This window comes from Tupaia chinensis, unplaced genomic scaffold (assembly GCF_000334495.1).
Source record: "Tupaia chinensis unplaced genomic scaffold, TupChi_1.0 Scaffold000578_2, whole genome shotgun sequence".
NCBI classification, from domain to species: domain Eukaryota; kingdom Metazoa; phylum Chordata; class Mammalia; order Scandentia; family Tupaiidae; genus Tupaia; species Tupaia belangeri.
In genome coordinates this window covers 4,548,421-4,554,557 of record NW_006160094.1, presented here as the reverse complement: position 1 = coordinate 4,554,557, position 6,137 = coordinate 4,548,421, and the positions used below count along the sequence as shown (strand labels likewise).

The window sequence follows — 6,137 nt, the reverse complement described above, 5'->3', positions numbered from 1 at the left end:
AAAGAGGGAGAGAAAATGAAAACACCCCCCCGGGAGTGGGGGGATAACCACTGCAGTCCCTTTTCGTCCACTGTCAGCATTTTGGGTGTGTATGCAAACATGCCCAGCATATTTTTCTCACCGCTGGGTGCGGGACTCGAATCATGCTTTTGGCTAGTGAAATCCAGCCACCTTCACTTCTATGCCCCCTAGCATCTGGGGTGCTTGTTAAGCTGCTGAGGGCAGGATTCGAGCAGTGATGGCCATGTGGGGTCTCCCTCCTTCCGTGAGGCTTAGCCACTATGCCATGGGGCCAGTCTAGGATAGTTTGTTTTTTTGAGGCTAGTTGGTTTCTTAACTTTATCGCTTAGATTATTCTTTAAAAAGTGAGGAAGAGTGGCCGGCAGTTGGATTCCCACATTTCTGACCATGGTTCAAGTCCCAGACCTGGCAGCTTGCTCTCTCATTTTCCCTCCCTCTCTTTCTCTCTGGTGAAATTAGAAAATAATAATGATAATAATAATAAAATTAAATTAAAATAATTATTTAAGAAAAAGTGAGAAAGCAATAAGATGTCAAACTTTTAAGATGTTAGGGTTGATCTGAAAACTTGAAGAGAAGTACAGTCTATACAGATTTGCTGGTCCCGATACTAGAAATTCTTAAACAGAAAAGTCATGTTGAAAATGACATTTGTAGATTACTTAGAGCTCTGTGAGTCAAATCTTAATGCACAAAAAAGCAGTATAGGGACCAGCAGTTGGTGTAATGGCTATGTCGCTGGACTCCCATGTAGTCGACCGCGATTCGTGTCCCTGACCTGGTGGCTTAAACTCAGCCAGGCACGTGTATGTGCGTGCCCAAGATCCCGAGAGGAGAGTGGAGGAGGAGGAACTACGGCATGGCCATCCCTCATGGGGGGTGATTTCTCGCTTTCTGTCTCTCTGTCTCTCTCTGTCTTTCTGGCGAGCTCATGCACCCTATAGCAAAAAACCTCTCCAAAAAAAAAAAAAAAAAGCTATCTATTGAGTCTTAAGTAATGTCCTTATTTTGTATATTTAGAATGTAGCTTGCTAACATATCTTGAGTATGTGAAGTTGATTTATTGGGTCATCGGGAAAGTCATGACACATTTTGGCAGAGAAAAGCATAGAGAAATACTGCATGACTTTCCTGATGGCTTACAGAACATGGTTTTATTCATTCATTCATTTATTAATTTGAGGTTTTTGCCTTAGGGTGTTCGTGTGCGCATTGGTGGGGGCAGGGAGGGAGAGACAGACAGTGAGAGGGAAAGTGAGAAATCACCCACCCAGAGGGGATGGCCACGCTGCAATCCCTCTCCTCCATTCTCCTCCCGGGCACGTCCAGCATGAGTTTCAAACACTGGGTCCAGGACACAAACCACAAACCTTAAGCCATGGATGCAAACCATGGTCAGCCTTGCAGGAGTCCAGCGATCTAACCGCTACACCATCTGCTGGTCCCGAACACTATATTCTTTTATTGGCAAGTTTTGGAATTGTCAAATTTTATCGCTAGCAATGATCATTACTGCGATAAGGGTTTTTTTTCTTCTTCCTTTTTTGGCCATAGGCTATGAACCCTCACCCAAGATAGAAGTAGAGAGAGGAAGTGAGACATTAGCCCTGGAGGATGGCCACACTGCAGTCCTTTCTCCATTCTCCTTTCGACATTTTGGGCCTGCATGCACATGTACCCAACATGTTTTCCAAGCCACTGGGTCCAGGACTCGAAATGTAGAGTCACGTGCCCAGTGTGTTTTTCAAGCTTCTGCGGCCAGAACTCAAACCATGTAGTCAGTCACGTGGGATCCAGTTGTCTCAGCCGTCATGGCTCCTCTTGGTCCTTTCTTTTTTCTACTTAAAAAAGAGCCACAAAAGTTAAGTGTTTAGGGACCAGCAGTTAGCGTAATGGCTATGTCACTGGACTCCCACATAGTCGACTGCGGTTTGCGTCCCGGACCCGGTGGCTTAAAACTCATGCTGGGCGCATGTGCGTGCGTGCCCAAGATCCTGAGGAGAACGGAGGAGAAGGGATTGCGGCGTGGCCATCCCCCCTGGGGAATGATTTCTCGTTTTCTGTCTCTATGTCTGTCTCTGTCTAGCGAGCACATGCGCCCTATAGCAAAAACCTCTCCAAAAAAAAAAGTAAGCGTTTAGCCATTTACATTATTGGTAATTGTATTTTGGGAAACCCACTGAAATTTGGCACACCACAACATTTACCAGTATGTAAGGTGTAGGCACGCAGTGATCAGTGCATTAAATGTGGTTATATATTTTACTGAAATAGTTTGCCTTTCAAATAAAATATTTAATTATGCCTAAATCTCAGTTTTTTGCTTAAAATGGGATGTTTTAGGAGCCAGCAGGTGGTGTAGAGGTTAGGGTGACAGGATCCCATGTGGCTGACTTACGGTTTGAGTCTTAGATCTGATGGCTTGAAAATCACACTGGACACATGTACGTGCATGCCCCAAATCCTAAGGAGAATGGAGAAGGGATGATGGTGTGACTCTTCCCCCTGGGAAGTCCTTTCTCACTTTCCCTCCCTCTCTCTGTCTCTGGCAAACACATGCATCCTACAGCGTTCTAAAAAAATTTTTTTTAATTAAAAAAATAATAAGGAATGTTTAGAGATACCGAGACTGCTTTGTTTGCTAAAATGTAATTATCCAAATTAATTCTTTATATGAAAAATGTTGAACTGAAGAGCAGTGTCACCCAAAATTAAAATCCAGCAGGTCTTGGCAAAGTTACTTGTTTTAATTAATTAATTAATTAATTAATTATTTTAATTGTCACAAGTTTCTTGCTCTCACCAGAGACAATGGGAGAGAGGGAGAGAGAGAACCTAATGGGGTGTGTTCATTCCCCAGTCCCTTCTTCACTGCCTCATTCTGTCCAAACTTGGGGCTCAATTGGACATATGCCTTGTGCCTATTTTAAGCCCCCAGGGCCAGGACTCACACCCTAGTTGGCCTTGTGGGTTCCAGCACCCTCAACCACTAGGCCATGAGGCCTAGCGGGCAACATTTTCTTTCTTTCTTTCTTTCTTTTTTTTTTTTTTAAGGTTTTTGCCATAGGATGCAGGTGCTTGCCAGACAGAGAGAGAGAGAGAGAGAGAGAGAGAGAGAGAGAGAGAGGGAGAGAGAGAGAGAGAGAGAGAGGAAAAGTAAGAAATCACCCCTTGGGGGAATGACCACACCGTAATCCACTGTCCCCCAATTTCCACTCAGGGCCCTGGTCATGCCTGCACACATGCCAGGAATGAGTCCCATGCTGCTGGGTCTGTGACTCAAATTGTGGTCAGCTATGTGAGAGTCCAGTGCCTTAACCACCAAGCTACCTGCTGCCCCTCCAGCTACCAAATGTATCTTTTTGCTATCGTGGTTAGGTTATCTAGTTGTTTTCTAAGAAATGGCCATTGAATGTCTTGGTTGCCAGAATATTAATAAGATATTTACTGACTTTTATGGAAAAGGTTATTACCTATTATATAGAAATAAGTTTACAAATCACAGTTATTTATTTATTTATTTATTTATTTATTTAGGGAGAGGTTTTTGCTATAGGGTGCGTGCGCTTGCCAGACAGACAGAAAGAGACAGAGAGACAGAAAGAGAGAAATCACCCCCCAGAGGGGATGGCCACACCGCAATCCCTTCTCCTCCATTCTCCTCTCAGGATCTTGGGCACGCACGCACACGTGCCCAGAATGAGTTTAAACCACCGGGTAAGGGACGTGAACCGCGGTCAACTACTTGGGAGTCCAGCGACATAGCCATTATGCTAACTGCTGGTCCAGAGTTTTGTTTTTTTTCTTAAACAATAAAACATTTAACAAATACTAAATATTGGAAATTAAAGTCTTTGAGGAATTTTAAGCAGAGGATATGACATAATCAGAGTTGTGTTTCGGAACGCTTACCCTGGCCCCAGTGTTAACAAAGTGGACAAAAGAGGAGAGAGGCAGTCTATTTAGGCACCACAAGAGATGATGGCTGGGGTGAGAGTGAGGGCAGTGAGCTTGGAAAGAAGTAGGTAGACTCAGGAAATGGTGAGAAGGCAGAATTGACAGCACTTACTGAGTGATTGGCTTGGTTTGTGGTGGAGAGTGAGAGTGGACTGGTTTGTGGTAGAGAGTGAGAGTGGACTGGTTTGTGGTAGAGAGTGAGAGTGGACTGGTTTGTGGTAGAGAGTGAGAGTGGACTGGTTTGTGGTAGAGAGTGAGAGTGGACTGGTTTGTGGTAGAGAGTGAGAGTGGACTGGTTTGTGGTAGAGAGTGAGAGTGGACTGGTTTGTGGTAGAGAGTGAGAGTGGACTGGTTTGTGGTAGAGAGTGAGAGTGGACTGGTTTGTGGTAGAGAGTGAGAGTGGACTGGTTTGTGGTAGAGAGTGAGAGTGGACTGGTTTGTGGTAGAGAGTGAGAGTGGACTGGTTTGTGGTAGAGAGTGAGAGTGGACTGGTTTGTGGTAGAGAGTGAGAGTGGACTGGTTTGTGGTAGAGAGTGAGAGTGGACTGGTTTGTGGTAGAGAGTGAGAGTGGACTGGTTTGTGGTAGAGAGTGAGAGTGGACTGGTTTGTGGTAGAGAGTGAGAGTGGACTGGTTTGTGGTAGAGAGTGAGAGTGGACTGGTTTGTGGTAGAGAGTGAGAGTGGACTGGTTTGTGGTAGAGAGTGAGAGTGGACTGGTTTGTGGTAGAGAGTGAGAGTGGACTGGTTTGTGGTAGAGAGTGAGAGTGGACTGGTTTGTGGTAGAGAGTGAGAGTGGACTGGTTTGTGGTAGAGAGTGAGAGTGGACTGGTTTGTGGTAGAGAGTGAGAGTGGACTGGTTTGTGGTAGAGAGTGAGAGTGGACTGGTTTGTGGTAGAGAGTGAGAGTGGACTGGTTTGTGGTAGAGAGTGAGAGTGGACTGGTTTGTGGTAGAGAGTGAGAGTGGACTGGTTTGTGGTAGAGAGTGAGAGTGGACTGGTTTGTGGTAGAGAGTGAGAGTGGACTGGTTTGTGGTAGAGAGTGAGAGTGGACTGGTTTGTGGTAGAGAGTGAGAGTGGACTGGTTTGTGGTAGAGAGTGAGAGTGGACTGGTTTGTGGTAGAGAGTGAGAGTGGACTGGTTTGTGGTAGAGAGTGAGAGTGGACTGGTTTGTGGTAGAGAGTGAGAGTGGACTGGTTTGTGGTAGAGAGTGAGAGTGGACTGGTTTGTGGTAGAGAGTGAGAGTGGACTGGTTTGTGGTAGAGAGTGAGAGTGGACTGGTTTGTGGTAGAGAGTGAGAGTGGACTGGTTTGTGGTAGAGAGTGAGAGTGGACTGGTTTGTGGTAGAGAGTGAGAGTGGACTGGTTTGTGGTAGAGAGTGAGAGTGGACTGGTTTGTGGTAGAGAGTGAGAGTGGACTGGTTTGTGGTAGAGAGTGAGAGTGGACTGGTTTGTGGTAGAGAGTGAGAGTGGACTGGTTTGTGGTAGAGAGTGAGAGTGGACTGGTTTGTGGTAGAGAGTGAGAGTGGACTGGTTTGTGGTGGAGAGTGAGTGGACTGGTTTGTGGTGAAGAATCAAGACTGATTCATAACATTTCTAGCTTGAGGATCTATGCGACGATGGTGCCATTTACAGAGACATGGAATCCTGGAAGAGGATGGATATGCTGAATTTTAGGGGTTGGGTTTATTAAGCTATAAAATACCCTGAAAAAATAAACTCACCCTAAAAATGGTATAGAGTTCTTTGAATTTTGCTCAGTTTATATTGTTTTGTAACCATCACCACAGTCAAGATTTAAAATATTTTATTACCGGGGCCAGCAGTTAGCGTAATGGCTATGTCGCTGGACTCCCATGTAGTCGACCGGTTCACATCCCGGACCAGGTGGCTTAAAACTCAAGCCGGGCATGTGTGCGTGCATGCCCAAGATCCCGAGAGGAGAAGGGATTGCGGCATGGCCATCCCCCCTGGGGGGTGATTTCTCGCTTTCTGTCTCTCTGTCTGTCCCTGTCTGTTTGGCGAGTGCATGCGCCCTATAGCAAAAAAAAAACCTCTTCCCCCCCCAAAAAAAATTTATTACCCACCAAATTTCCTGGTGCTCCCAGAGTTGCCAGCCAGCGCCCTGAAGTATGCTCTTACCTGAATACCTTGCCCTTTCCCAG

The 6,137-nt window shown here is 45.7% G+C and overlaps 1 protein-coding gene across 2 annotated transcripts in view; it reads left to right on the top strand.

The window, feature by feature from the left end:
* The window catches only part of CUL2 (cullin 2), a 124,465-nt gene that overhangs the window by 1,582 nt on the left and 116,746 nt on the right, over positions 1–6,137 (top strand). The gene's annotated exons all lie outside the window — the stretch shown is intronic.